This window comes from Capsicum annuum, chromosome 12 (genome assembly GCF_002878395.1).
Source record: "Capsicum annuum cultivar UCD-10X-F1 chromosome 12, UCD10Xv1.1, whole genome shotgun sequence".
Lineage (NCBI taxonomy): Eukaryota > Viridiplantae > Streptophyta > Magnoliopsida > Solanales > Solanaceae > Capsicum > Capsicum annuum.
Genome location: NC_061122.1, coordinates 99,689,193 through 99,705,644, shown reverse-complemented (window position 1 = coordinate 99,705,644; position 16,452 = coordinate 99,689,193). Strand labels below are relative to the sequence as shown.

General features: G+C 29.8%; 1 pseudogene; it reads left to right on the top strand.

Annotated features, from left to right (window-relative positions):
- LOC107849073 overlaps positions 1 to 16,107 on the top strand; it is a 57,902-nt pseudogene extending 41,795 nt beyond the window's left edge.
- Positions 16,108 to 16,452: the final 345 nt, after the last annotated feature.

Genomic DNA, 16,452 nt, shown 5'->3' with positions numbered 1-16,452 from the left:
TACTGCAAGAGCAATTAGGAAAAGATTTATTTCAGATGAATTATTAACAAGATTTAAGATAATTGGACACAAATATCCAGACCATCAATGTTCGAGACGTAATGGAGGAGATAATATTATCCCAGAAGTTCAGCTAGAACAAAAAAAATCAACCAAGAAGATAAGGATGCCAGCTAGAAGATAAAAATCAACGGAGCAATAATAGAAGAAGACAAAGCATTGAAGATAGGAAAATGACATATGGAGAAAAAACTAAACTTCCTACGTAAATTATTGTAAAGCTTTAATAGCCTTTTTGACTTTTCTTTTCATTTAATAGGCTTTTTGACTTTTTGAACAAAAGATTATTATTAGGTTTTGTTTTTGAGTTAACTTTAAGTCTTTTCCTTTCAGAATGTAAAGACTTTTTGTAAATTAGATAGGATACGTGTAAAGTAGGAACAGTATAGATATAGAATACACGTTTTCTTTATCTTCTTAGGATTATAAATAGAGAGCATTTTTCTCAACTAAAAGGAAAGACTTTAATGTGTTGAAAGAAAGTTTTTTCTTCTATGTTTTTTAATTCAAAAATTTGGTGGTAGTTTGGTGGATGATGGTAATGATGTTGGAAGGTGAAGCATGGACGGAGAAGAAGAAGGTTTAAAGTTGATATTGGAAGCTTTGCAATGGTTGTTAATGGTGATGGAAGGTTGAGTTGGTGGAAGAAGAAAGAGGAGGAAGAATAAGGTAAAAAAAATACAAAAATTATAAAATAGAGCTCCTCACGCGCCATTAGTGTAGTCTAACACACACAATGTGTTGAATCAGCAAAAGGTGTCAAAGTGACACACTTTATAGCTACTTGAGGTGCCAACAGTGAACAACGTCCACTTGAGGTGCCTAAGTGAAAATTCGTACCAAGTTTAAGGGGCCACTGATGGGTTTGGCCTAAAAAGAATATATAGTTGTTGCTAATGGCTTGAATATGCTATCAGGGGCGAATTTAGTGTATACGGTAGGGGTTTTCGAAAATTCAGTAACTTTCGTGCGATTCTTGTATTTATATTGAAAAATCTAGTAAATATGTAAAAACTATAAGTTGGGAACCCCTAAATGAAGTGTGTTATTGGTCTAGTGGTAAAAAGAAGGAGCTTGCTAAAGTTTTGTATGTCTTCTTGGTTTGTGGGTTCTAGCCCCATCACCCACTATATTAATTTTTATTTTGCTCAAGGAACCCATAAAATTTAAATTCTGAATTTGCCTTTATATACTATGTTTCGGATAAGATGACAATAATGAACAAACTTTTATTACCATTAAAGACAACTTGAACAAAGCAAAATTCAAGATGAATTTTAGTAGAAATTTTAACGACAAAATTTCTGTCTTGATTTTTTATCAAGTTTGATATTCATCTATTTTTAATATAAACAACGTAGGATTATACTAACGGAATCCTACCTCCGTGAGATTCTCTCTTTCTGTTATTTTTTTCACGATTTTGTCATTTTTGCTATTAATTTTCTCTGTCCACTTTATTTAAACTACTCGAACCATGTCCACAATTTTCGTCTTGAATTTTACTTTGTTCAAATTATCTTCAATGGTAAGAAAAGTTTGTTTGCATCGAATTTTGTCGTTATTATCATCTTCTCCGAAACATAGCATATTCAAACCAGCAACAACAACAATATACTTTCTTTTATTAAAATTTTGTCTTCTTCCGTGAGAAATTTTATTTTGAATTATTGAGGTTAGGAATTTTTTCACAAGACGAATTTGAGGAAAAGATGGCAAGAAGAGAGAAATAATTGAGGAAATGAGTTACGATTTAATTTTACGAACGCATAAATTTCATTAATATAAATTCTATGTTATTTTTACAAAAAAATGTCAAAGATCAAATTTGATAAATTTTTAAATAGTTAAATAATCAAAACTGATAAGTGTATGATTAAGAAACTATTTTAAAATTATTTTTGTAACTAAGAGACTACTTATGATATTTTCTTATTTCTGACCTACTCTTAGTAGTCGTTTGATCATGAAAATTATTCACGTTTTTTTTTGAAAAATTATTTTACTTTACTAAAAAAAAGTGAAAATAAGATACGTTTGACCATGAAAATTTCAATTACAATTTCAGAATTATATTTGAAGAAGTGAAAACAAGTTTTTTCACTCATGCTTTTGTTATAAAATTTCAAAAATAATTTTAATTTATATTCATGACAAAAAAATAACTCAAACTGCAACTTCAATTTTAACTCCAACTCCGAAAAATTGTGATTATTACGGCCGAACGAGGCTAGCAATTGTAGGGGGGTGCGGATATCTAATGTATGAAATAAATTTATTAGGTATATAGTGAATCTATTTTTCTTTGTGCGTGGATATTCTTTTAATGATTTACTTTTTGCGTAAGATATATTCATTAATTTGTTTGGTTTATTATTTTATCCTGTAGTAATTGCAGAGTTACAAATTTCTGTATAATAATTTATCCTAGCTGTACTGTAATGTATATCTAATTCTAGATTTTCAATGTTATTTATTATCTTGTGTTGTTCTTCTCGTAGTGAGTTTTTTAAATTATATAAACTATCACATGTACTTTTATCTAAATTTTCTAAGGTTTTTTCTATCCATATTAATTTTTCTTTTAGATTTTCCATTATTTTTCTAATTCGGTTTCTATAATTTATTTCATTATTTAGATTATCTTGATTTTCTCTAGTTTTTCTAATATATTCTAACATCTCTTAATCTGTATAATATCCTTCTGGGTAAATTTCTTCGTATAACTGTTCTAGCCAATTTATAGTTTCAATTTCATAGTCTATTACTTTTTCTAATATTATTTTCTTAATCTCTATTATTTCTATATCTTTAAGTATATGTAAGATTAAAACTTTAAGATAATCTAGATAATGTATCTTTTAAAATTGGTTTTATTATAATATTTTGTAGTTGTTTGTTTTAGCCTTAGTAGTTCTTGCATATTTTTATTAAGAAATTCTACGTATTTTATATCTTTATTTTCCATGTATTTGTCTATATTTATTCTTATCTGTTTTTCTAGTAACTGTATGTTTTTCATATCTTTTTCTAAATTTTCTATGTAATTTGTCATTGTAAGTATTTGTAAGAGTAATTAGGTAGGTATGGTATATAATTTACTCTAGTCATGTAATATTTACCAAATGCTTTTTCTAATATGATTTTTCTTATATCTACTATTTTTATATCTCTAAGTGCATACAAAATAAGTATTTTAAATTTATCTACCATCACATCAGGTAAATAATCATTCATTTTCATAAAATTGCTTTTTTCAAAGTATTCCCTTCAACCATGTACATAACAAAATATGGTCATCTTAGCTTACTATATATTAGATTATTCTTAAATAATATGTTCTTCTGTCACTATTAACATGGTAATCTGGATACTTTTTCCCTTAAACAGCTCCTCTACTCTGGTTACTCCTCGCCACGGCTTCTTGCCTCATTGGTTTCACCTTTAGGATGGCATAGTTCTTAGGGATCTTTCTCCATTTCCGCTTTGTTAATAAACTTCTTGACATATTATTCTTCGAATAATTCTACTATAAAGTAACTAATATGAATTTATTTTATCATATCATGATTGTTGGGAATTATGAATTTAGCTATTCATAATCATAAATAAATATACCTGTTCGGGTAGTTTTAATATTTCTGAAGTTTGTTCCTCCATAGCTTTTTCCATTGAAATATGTTTATTTGATTAACTGAGTAAAATATTTGTTGTGGAATAGAGAGAATATTTGCTTCAAAGCATGAAGGCTTGCCTTGCAATGCCTTCAGCTTCCTTTATTTATAGAATGAAATCCTCTTTACAATCTTTACATGTTTTTTTATTGCTAAAAGAACTATAAAAAGTCAAAAAAGGAGGCTAGGCTACTAACTAGCCTTTAATTTCCTACAAACCTACAAATCTACAATTATTACATCTTTTACGTAAAGTCTTTGACTTTGTACAATAATTCAACAATAATAAGACTTTGTACAATAATTCAACAATATCTTATCTCCGTTGATTTTGTCGTATCTGCTATATCTCAATTATTGCTTCTTATCTTATCTTTTCAGTTGGCATTTTGTCTTCTTTTATTCTAGATGTACTTCTGGAATGATGTTATCTTCTCCATTACATCTTGAACATTAGTGATCTGGATATTTGTGTCCAATTATTTTACAATATCTTGTCAGTAGTCCGTCTGAAATAAATCGTTTTTTAATTGCTCTTGCGGTAGATTATTTTTCTGGGTTGAGTAATGTCATTATCCATTGTCTGACATCTTCCATATCTACTTGTCGTAGCTCTTTTGAATTAGAGTAAATCATTTGATGATCTCTCGAATAATAGCTCCATATTGGGTTTCCATTAGTATAATTATTTGCTAGTTCTTGGATAATCGTAGCTAGTCCAATAAGTCGTTTGTTTGCGTAGAAGTCGGGTATCTCAATTCTGGGTATCTCCGGTTGCTGTGTAATATCTTCTGGTATAATCATATCTCTAGTTAGTCCTATCTTTACAACTTGTATAACTGGTTTTATTTCGTCATATAGTATCTCTGCCGGTGCAGTATAACACTTTATGTAAAATAAATTTCCTTTCGTTATCCTTTTGTAGGTGGTGAATATCTTGTATAATTCTTCCATAGCTGTTAATTCTTCTCCGTCTTGGATATATATGGTGTTTAATAGTCCATAGTCAAAATAGGTTTTTACTAGGCTTGGGTTAGTTTTGGGTAGTGCAATTAGTTTGTTATATCCTTGTAATTTTTGGGTTATATAGTTGGTATTTAGTTCTTTGATGTTTGTAGCTCTAGGGTTATGGTTTAGAAAAGTTTGTACTCTATAGATATTTTCTATGTATTTCTGGGCGGTGTAGTTGTAAACTTTTTTATCTTGGTTTAGGCTATCTCGGTATGTGCTAACTTGTGGGGGTATGAACAAGTGGTCTTTTTGTGTTTTTGGTGTAAATGGTTTTTCAAATATTTTATTCATATTCATATTCTGGTATCTTGGTCGATTAACTCCTTTGCTTGTACCTGCAGAAGTAGATTGATAAATGTTATGGGTTTTGTGGAGTGTCCCAACGTCTCCTTCTAGCTCTGGAACTTTAATGTCTTCCGATCGACATAGCTCTGCACACTGCTGAGTTAGCTGATTTGTAGCTATAGACTTCAGTTTATCTTCATTAGTCTTTAGCTTTTCTATCTCATTACCCATACTGTCCACTTTCATTGAAAGCGTAGTTAGGGTATTAAGTATTTTTTCTAGAGTATCTTCTTCTATTATTTCAGTCTGTGTAGCTTTGTCTTGATATGTAATCTGCAATAACATTTTTGTTAGTACTGATCACTTCAATTTTAAATATGAAATTTAATATATTCAAAACTTGTCTCCGAATCTCTTTTGTTGTAACTGAATTTTGTATTTTCTTTGTTAACCACCAGTGTACCTGTGTATTATCTGTTCGTACAATAAATTTGTTATATACAATATATGGCTCAAATGCTATCAAACATTTATATAATGAACATAATTCTTTCCTATTTATTTCCCATCTTACTTCTGTCTCATTGAACGTACCTGAGTAGTATCTACAATGGTGTTCTATTTTTTCTGCTTCATATCGATATTTAAGTACTCCTCCGTAACTATATTCACTAGCATCTGCTTCTAGTATATATATAAATTTTCTATTTTCATCTGGAAATTGTAATTTTGGTAATTCTTTACAAAGAAATTTTATTTTTTGAACTTGTTTTTTATCTTCTTCATTATAGTTATATTCTACATCCTTTTTTAATTTTTTCTGTAGTGGTTTTAAAGTTTCTGCTAATTTTTGAATATATTCTCTTACTTGGTTTACTAATCCTACAAATGATTGTAATTTCTTTTTTGTATCTAATTCTTCTTTCGAATTTATTATTTTTTGTACTATATGTTGTTGCATTTTTACTCCACTTTTATCTATTTGTATTCCTAAAAATTCTATCTGATTTTTCATAATTTCAGCTTTCTTTTCGCTTAGACTTATTCCCGATTTTTCTATTATATCTGTAAACTGTTCTAATAATTTTAAATGTTCTTCTCTGGTTTTTGTATATAATAATATATCATCTATGTATACTATACAATTAGATAATTGTTTAAAATAATTATCCATAAAATGTTGATATCTACCTGGTGCATTTTTATATCCAAATGGTAATACGTTTCATTCATAAAATCCTTGTGGTACCGTAAATGCGGTTAATTCTTTAGATTCTTCTTCTAGCTTTAGGTGGTAAAATCCTGATTTACAATCGAATTTGCTAAAATAATTATATCCTTGTATTTGTCTTATTTTTAATATCTTATTTGGTATTGGATAATTATATGTTATAGTTTTTGCATTTAAATTTCTATAATCAATTACCATCCTACTTTTTCCTCTTTTTTGTTCACTATGTTTATTTACTATAAATGCTGGACTATTATGTTTACTGGTACTTTTTTGTATATATTGTTTTTCTAATAATTCATCTATGTGCATTTTAAATTTTTTTAAATCGTCAAAATTATATGTTAATGGTTTTTGGGTTATTATGCTATTTTTATCTATTAATTCAATTTTTATAGTAGTTTTATGTTTTTCCCATCCTTTTAATGGATCTTCACTATATAATTGTTCTAATTTTTTCTAAATTATTTCTATTTTATTTATTGAAAATATAGTTATTTCTGTTTTATTTATTGAAAATACTACTAGTTCTATTGTATCTTCAGTATTTTTTATATTTTCTAACTTTTGTGTAATTTTTTCACTTCCTTTTATCCAATCAGTTTTCTTTCTTATTTTATTATTAACTCTTTTTGCTCTTACTTTTTGTTTAATGGTGTTGTAAACCACCAGTCTGTTTTGGTTATTATATGTGGGTATAATTTATCTAAGAATGACATTCCTAAAAGTATATCTTTTGATATTAAATCATAATTATAAATTTCTTCTATTGTTAATAGCTTATCCCATACTTGTATTTTTACATTCCTAGCTTTATAAGTAATTAAGCTTCCTTCATTATTAAATTCTTTAACTATTATTGGTGTTTTTAATTTATCCCATTTACTTTCTGGTAAGCAATTATATCTACATAAATTAGCTTCTGCTCCTGTATCTATCATAGACGTATAATATCTACTGTAATATACTTCTACTACTATCTTCATTAATACATATATCTTCATTTCATGTTAAGGCTCTTTTTAAGAATAATTTTTCTTTGTTATATGTTAAGGTTAATTGTGTATGTTCTATATTATATGGTTTTACTTGTTCTAACCATTTTATCCCTAATATTATAGCTGCTTTTTGCATTTCTTCATTTACTTCGAATTCTATTTTTATTTTCCTAACTCCTATTATTATTTCTTTTTCTGCTATATTTTTACTATTTATTAAACTTCTTGGTAGATCTGGGCACATATCATTATCAGTCTTTATTTCTTCATTTTTTACTAGATATTTTGCTATATAATTTTCTTCTTGTCCTGTATTCAAGAGTATTAGATATTTTTTTCATTTATTTTTCCTGTTATGTAATACTGGTTTAAATTACTTATTGAATTTGTTTCATAACTTGTTCTTTTTGATGAGCTTGATGATTCTGATTTTTCATCAGCTATTCTTTTTGTTGTACTTATTCTATCATTTACTATTTCTAAATTTTCTTCTGTATCTATGTCTCTATATCTATAATCATTATAATCTATTGTTTTTACAATTTGTTCGAATGGGCTTTCTATTCGTATTTTGTTAATCTTATTTTTTCCTGTTATTTTATGTTTTGTTGTTAATACATATAGATTTTTACATCTTGCTGTAAATATTTTACTTCCTGGGGTTAATTCTATTCCTGATATTTTCCAATATAATACGAGTGATTTATCTATATTTCTATCTGTTACTGCTACTGAATAATTTTCACTTATTATGAATTTAAATTTTTGGTATATTAGATTTCCTTTTACGGCAGTTATTATGCTTTTTTCTATAGGTTTTATAATTCTATCATCTGCTAAATATAATTCTATTGGTGTATCTATTCCTTCTCTAAAACATGCTTTTATTAATATCTCTGTACCTCCAAGGTGTACATATTTTATTGGATCTCCTTTACTTTTTATATCATTTATCTCTTTATTAATTATTCTTTTTGTTACTAGTGGTATACTAGCTTTGCCTTTTGCATATCTGCAGTCTATTACATGTTCTTTTTGGCATACTACATAATATTCATCCTTTTTCCTAGTAAAAATATTTTTTTATTGTTGGTATTTTAAATATTTTCTCTACACTTAAATCTAATTCTTTTCCTTTTATTTCATCAAATATGTTACTGTCAAATATTATTTTTTGTTCCGTTCCTTCATCATTTAAATATTCTTCCTTTGTTATTATTTTTATATCTTCTTCAGTCATTTGATTCATCTATTTCGCTATCTATTTCATTATCTGTTTCTGAAATTTCATATATACTATCCTCACTTTCTAATTCATAATCTATATAATCTATCTGCATATATTCTGTATTATCTATTTTTATTTCTGATATTTGTTTATTTTTTGGATTTTTAGGTAATTTACAATCTCTAGCTAAATGTCCTAACTTTCCACAATTATAACAAGTACATTCTTTTATAGATTTCTTCTTTCTATATGGTCTTTTGTATTTATAATTTTTTACATAATATCTTTTTCTTGGTTTCTTATATTTATATTTTGATTTTTTATATTTCTTATATTTCTTATGTCTTTTTCTTTTCTTATAATATCTTTCTTCACATCCAAATTGGGGTGCTATTTTATTTTTGCAACATGCTAAATTTCTTATTAATGTTTTTTTCATTTTTAATTCTTCTCTATATTTTTCACATAAGTTTCTATACCATTGTTGTAAAAATTTTATTCTTGCTCCTAACGTATCTACTATTTTTGCTTCTTCCCAACTTTTTATTATTTTTGAACTAAATGGCTCGGGTAATTTATTAAAATACAATTTTCTTATTTCTTTATTTTCCTCTATACTATATGCTCCTTTGTAATAATATTCTTTAAATGCACAAGTATAATCATCTATATAACACATATTACATATTGCTAATTTTAACAACAGATTTCTATTTGTATCTTTTTCTTCATCTTGTTCTTCTTCTATTGTTGTCGTACTACCAAATTCATCTTTTATAGCTGTTTCATATTTTTTTTAATAATTCTATAGGGGTTAGTTTAGTTGTTGTTGATGATGTTCCTTCTATAGGTTTATTAGTTCTTAATACTTTTTTGCTATTTTCAGTTAAATTTGAAAACCATAGTTTTACTGATCCTATTAGTGTTCTTTCTATATATTCTGGTGCATCTGTTATATTTATATTATTATCTAATGATTGTTTTGTCATATATCCTATGCATAATTGTATTGTTTTTTCTGTATCTACTACACAGTCTAGGTCTAAAAAGTTATAATTTTTATTAATTATTTGTTTTGGTATCCATTTGTCATATTCATTATATTTTTTAAACTTATTCTTATAATATATAAGTTTTCTTATTTCTGTTGTTTTAGGTATTATATTTTCATCTTCTTTTTTATCAAGAGTATTTATTTCTGTGTGGGTACTTTCTAAGTTTTCCTCATTAATTTCTTTTTGTTTTTCATTGATTTCTAAATTTTTTGTATTTGTTAATATTTCTGTATATGTCTCACTATCTTCGGAATCATAATTATCTGTCTCTGTCTCTTCAACATCTATATTATTTATTTCTAATTCTTTGTTTTTTATTTCTAATTTTTCCTTAAATTGTTTTATTTCGTTCAGTAATTTCTGTTCTCTATCTTTTTCTTATTTTTCTTTATTGTCTTTGTTCATACAGCTCTTTAACATTTGTAGTTCTTTTTCTAATTCAGCAATCCTACTATCTATTTCTTCATTTCTATCTATTTCTTCATTTTCTCTTTCTATTCTTACAATTGCTGTCAATTTATCTTCTAATTTTAATTCTTCTTTTTCCAACATTAGATATAAATGTTCACCTATTTTCTTATATCTTTTTCCTAGATTAGAAAATACTATTTTTATTTTTAATCCTTCATGGTTTTCATATATTTTTTCATCTATTATAAATTCTTTTTGTTCATTTTATTGTGAATAGTTCATGTTGATATATATATTCTAAACTATTTATTTGTGATTCCAATTTTGATATTTCATCTTTTTGTGTATTTATTGAATTTTTACTAACTCCGGCAAATATATTATAATGTAGTCTTTTTATTCTTATTTTTAATTCTTTACGTTTTTCAGAAATAATTTGTTTTAATTCTTTGTATTGTTGTACTTTATTCATTTTAAATTATATTTATAATATCTTGGCGGATATCTAAATCTAATTTTATCATAATTAGGTGATATGTGTTTCATTCTTCTAGATTTTAAATGGATTATTAATTTTGATTCAATACTAGATATTAATGTAATTAAGTAGGCTAATCTTTGTGGGTTTTCTTTTGTTTTATTTAGACTTATATATTCTGAATAATTACTAATAAAAGATTCTTTAATTTTTCTAAAAGCTTCTCTATTTTTAAATGATCTTCGCATAATTAATTTAATAATTTATAGGTAAATTCTAATAACTCTAACATATATAACAATAACTCTAACATAAATCTGCAAAGGAGTTAATCGACCAAGATACCAGAATATGAATATGAATAAAATATTTGAAAAACCATTTACACCAAAAACACAAAAACCACTTGTTCATACCCCACAGGTTAGCACATACCGAGATAGCCTAAACCAAGATAAAAAAGTTTACAACTACACCGCCCAGAAATACATAAAAAATATTTACAGAGTACAAACTTTTCTAAACCGCAGAGCCGCCAAAAATTTTGCTCCATTTTCAACTCATACTTCTCGTTGTGTATAAATTGTTAGTAATATTTTTTTCGACAATGTTGTTGGTGTAAAGTGCTGCTACAGTATTGATTTGTTCGTTTACAACAATGACGGAACCGAGGAATACGAGAGCGATCCAGAGGAAACGAAGCTGTCGTTGAAGATGAGGAGGAGAGAAGCAAGTGATTATGAGGACGAAGGTGAGGAAGAGAAGTGTGAATCGACAGAAAAGCCCTCAAGGAGCATTGATGAATCTGATTATGAGTCGGAGGGACAAGGCGCTCCCGCTGTGTACGAGGAAGAAGAGTATGATGAAGAATACGTAGAGGCGGAGGAAGAGGAGGAATTGTACGGGGAAGTCGGCGCAGTGGTTGAGGAAGTTGTGGAGCAAGGAAATGAAGAGGAGAAGAAAGAGACTGAACCTTGTGCAGTGCCAAAGACTGGAGCTTTTTATATGCACGATGATAGGTTTGGAGACAATGTAGGTGGCCGACACAAGTAGGGTTCACTTTTATTGTGTTAATTCATTTTAATGTGAATTTGTGAATGGAGAGATTAAATTAGTGTTCGTGGTATATATATGTGTAAGATGTTTTTCTTGGAAATTTTGATGATTTGGTGAAATTACAACAACATAGTCAGTGTGACCATACCACTACCTCAGGTGAAATAGTGAGGTTGTTTTCAAATTTGTGGTGAAATTGTAGATTGAAAAAGTAATTAGTGTTCGTATAAAATATGTCTAAGGTGTTTTGCCTGTAAAGTTTGATGATTTGGGGAAATTGTGGATTGAGAGAGTAAATTAGTGTACCTGGTATATGTGTAAGGAGTTTTTCCTGTAAAGTTTGATGATTTGGGAAATTAATCAATCAACTTGTCTAAATCCCGTAGTAGTTAGGCTTCTTCCCTCTCTGCAGAGGTTCTTATAGCTATACCAGAGCTACTGTTATTATTTTGGAAACCAATACTTTGATTAAGCGTTTGTTCGGAATGATACACTTTGGTTACCAGCGAAGCTTCCAAAAGCGACCAGCTTTCCATACTAGTTGTTACCTTACAGAATATTTTCCATGGAAAATGTTATTCTAAAATTTGTTCTTTTAAGAAAATAAGTTGATTTCTTACTTTTGTTCTAGTGTTTAGTAAGCAAAAAGTATTGTCTCAAGAGCATTTATATGTAATCTAGCAAAATAATGTAGGGGTGGGAGAGAGTGGGGAGGTAGGCCTCGAGGGTGGCAGGGGTGGGATGGTCAAAGGGTAGGGATTGGGGGTACATTAGGGGGATATAATAAACATAGAATGTCGCTTAAAGTTTTCCCTATTTCTGTTAAGGAAGTCATTTTTCTCATTTTTAAGGAACTTGATTTCCTAGAGAAAATGTTTTCTAAAAATTTTGTCCAACCAAACATAGGAAAAGTAGAAAACATTTTCCAGAAAATGTTTTTCTCCATTCCAAACACTCCTTAAATATCTGACTTTTCTAACAATTTGGTTAAACATCTGCTGAAAGGGATTGTGTCACTTTAGACAGTGTGGATTAGGATATCGGATGATTAAACAAAAATTGGGGTATAAAGGATAGCTATACCTCGATTTTGTGTCTGGTTTCTCTATAAAACTAAAACCCAATTTTCTAGTGGAAGTTTTCAAAAACACGAGCTAATTACCTTCTTGATTTCATCCGAGTTCCAAGTGTGGTTGCAGTTCCTTTACTCACTTCATGGTTTCTCAATCCAAACCACAACACAAACCTCCTTGAAAAAGTTTCAGTTTTTTAAAAAAAACTCCTTGAAAAGGTTTGAAGAGGGTTAGCGGGCTAAATGCATAACAATGTTCTTTATGTGTGATTCTTCTATGTGGAGGTAAACCTCTGCCACTCTTTTGTTACTCCCTTCAGTCCAAAACAATTGATATTTCACAAAACCAAGAAGGTATTTGTTAATTTTCCCATATTTGCCCGACATATTCTTAATCCCCGTGATAATTATGTCATCCTAAAAAGAAAGGCAATCATAACTAAGGGTATTTTAGTTTAAAGAAACCCTTAGGTTTTAGGAGTAAGTTAATTTCTTAATCCATGTGCCCAAAGCTAAAACATCTATTTTTTTTGGACTTGAAGGAGTATTGATTAATTCATTTTGCTTTGGAACAATGACCGGAAATATAGTGGTCTTTAAGTTTCTTGACCATATCTTCCCCAGCCTTTTGTACAAATTAAACCCTAGAAGGAAGAGAAGTATCTAGAAAAGGCAGTGCTGTTAGTAAGCCAAACAAAAGTATGTCTCCTTAGTTGGTTGTACATATCAGTATAATTGATAATGCTGCTTATCTTTCTCTCCAAGGCCTATTCTCTTAATGTCGTACTTGCGCTGAATGTTGTAGGTTGTAATTATGACTCCACTTTACTATAAGCAAGCAGACTTCATTTATTATGTTTAGTTTACGTCATTATCTCATATAATTATATTATTTAGGCGACTGATCATGAAAAAATATTTAGTTTAGGTGAACATCCGGTGGAAGAAGGTTATGGGAATCAAAAGATGATCGTATATGGGGGCATGACAAGTTCGAAGAGTTGACTGTGGAGCAGAGGAATTATGAGGAGGTGACTGTTTTTATTTATTTGCTTTTCATTCTGGCATCATCTTTTTCCCTGTGTCCTAGTCTTTTGCTCGTACGATTTTGTATGAAATATATGAGCTTTCAAAATTCTCAGGATAGAAGGACATCAGGGGGTCGCTATCGAGGTCATGGGACGATGCGAGGGGTTGATAGCGGAGCTTCACAAGGAAGCAGACTCAAAGCATACATCAATGGTAATGATCAGACTAAGGATAATAGCCAGAACATTCAGAATAATCCTTCAAAAGCTATCAGCGGTCGGGGGCCAAGGAGGTACAGGCCATCTTTTAAGGACAACATTGACACAGCTCCTCCACTAAACAAGCAGAGGCAGATCTAGTATTTCGAGGTTGCGAGTGTTATGTTATTTTAACGTTAAAGCTACTACTCAAAAAGGATACTTTTTATGAGCGTCCCACTAGAATTTGGCTTGTTAGTAAGAGATTTTTGAAGGAAAATTTCATTGAAATATTTTCGAAGAACATAATTTTTATGAATTCAATTGGAAATCTGTTAATTTTTGGCTTTACGTTTTTCTATTTACACTGCCCCAAATAAGATAAATATTTTGTCGATTTTATAGACTTTGAGTTTCGATTTGATTATTTGTCTTTTCAATTTGTATAGACAAATAGATCAAATAATAAAAATGTGATTATTATTATAAAAACTATCGAAAACAACCTTTCTACTCTTTCGGAGATAATGTAAGGACTGCATATATTTTACCCTCCCTAGACTCCACTATATGGGAATACACTGAATTTATTGCTGTTGTTGTTATTACTATAAATTGTGTAAACAAGAGTTAAATTCAACTTATCACTCAGCGTGAAAGTACAAAATAGTTGTCAACATTCAATGGATATTTCCAATTCTATTGTTAAGAAATTATAACATCAAGTCAAACATTATTATTATGATTTATGGGGAGAGGTTAACAATAAATTTGAAGGAATAAGGAATCTTTAACTATGTTCTACACTAAGTTAAAAATTCTTAAACAAAGATTACCTAAAAAGAAAAATGAGTCAAACAAAGATTAAGTCAAGAGGAAAAAAACATATAGAAAATAGAATAGCGATCAAAAAGTAACAAAATAATGTTAGCGTCTGGATTTGAACTCTGGTATACTACGTGAAATTTTAGTGCATTTGCCACTAACACTACTTCCTCAACTGCTGCATTGGATGACAATTAAATAATATACCAATTTTCTTCAGAATATATATATACACACTGTTTGATCGAAGTTTGCAGGTGCATGCCACCCCTAAACCCCTTAGATCCGCCTCTGTTAAAACAAGCAGTAAGTTTCAATTCAACTATTATTCTCCTTTTTTCCTTGTGAAGGATCCTTTTCAAGTTTCTTGTGAAATCTAATTTTCAGATCTGGTCAGTCTGTTGACAAGCCTTCACATAATAGCACAACTAAAGCATCTGCTACTGTATTAGATTTAGAAAAAGATGCAGTTACAGCTGCAAAGTAAAGGTTTATGTCAAGATTGAATTATGCTTCTACTCCATTTTACCCCTCTAGCTCGTCCAGTAAAGAGACTACAATAACACACAAGAGGGAAATGCAAGTTGAGGAAAGTAGACAGTGTTCAGCCTTCTCTTTTGGGCGGAAGTACTGCTTCTGCACAATCAACTGCACTAATCCTGAAGGATTCAAATGATTCCTTTGGCATAAACAAGATTAATATTGATGTTTCTATTCCTGCAGTTGCTGGGAAGCCTTCATCCAGTTTGCAGTTGCCACTGGGGACAGCCTCATCAATAAAATCTACTAATTCCCAGACATTAAGAGGCCAAGGAAGAGGATTTAATGCATCACTGCATAGGAATTATCAATCTCCTGTACCGAATAACCAAGTCAATAGTGTTTCTTTGCCAACCCAGCTCTACCTTGCCCAGCGATATTCTGTTCAAAGTCAAGGGCAACCTTTTCTGCAAGTAACTGGTCAGCAGTTAGTACAGCAACCGGGTACTGGATCTCAAGTTTCATCTCCCCACAAAACAGCACAAGCTATGAATACTTGTGACCCTGGAGAGCTTGAATTTTCTTCAGAGTGCAATAAATTAACGAGTTCCCTGGTTGCAAAAGGGAAAGGCAGTTTTCAGGGTCCTGGAAGGGGATATGGGGCTCACATTGCGGGTGCATCTGGAGACATGGGTAGTGGTCACAGTTAACAGAAGTTTTCTGGGAATCCAACCTTCTCTTGTTTTCTTTAGTAGCTAGGTTTTCTCTTCCTTAAGTTATGCTCTAGTAATATTAAGTCCAGTAAGTGTTATGAACTGGTAATCGTATCATTTCTGTTTATAAAGTAGAATGATATTTGTACTTTTAAGGAAGCTTTTTTTTTCCGTAATGACATTCGCAGTTGTGCAATTTGGAGGCCAGCACCCCAGCGGCGTTGGAGTTCCTGCTGTTGGCATGGCCTTCCCCGGAAATGTTGGTCAAACAAATGGGTCAGGCAATTCCGAAATGACATGGTGAGGTTGTCTTCAATTCCCATTTACCATGCCCATGCACCTAATTTGTTCAAAAGTCATCAATTCAAAACATAGATGATTTACAAAAGCCATAGGAAAAGCAATTCAATCATGAGTACACAAAAGCCCTCAACCCAATTTCCAAATCAATAATTAAATCACATTGATAATAATCTTAAACACATGCTTTTAACAAAACAAGTTTTAGGGAAGAGATGCATGCCCGATATATCTAGAGATATGGAGAAGAAGCCACACTTTAAGTCCTAGATGACCAACCTTGAGGAACCCTAGCTTTGTTCTTGAATTAGGAATTTGAGAGAGTAAGGAGTGGTTTATGATTGAGTAA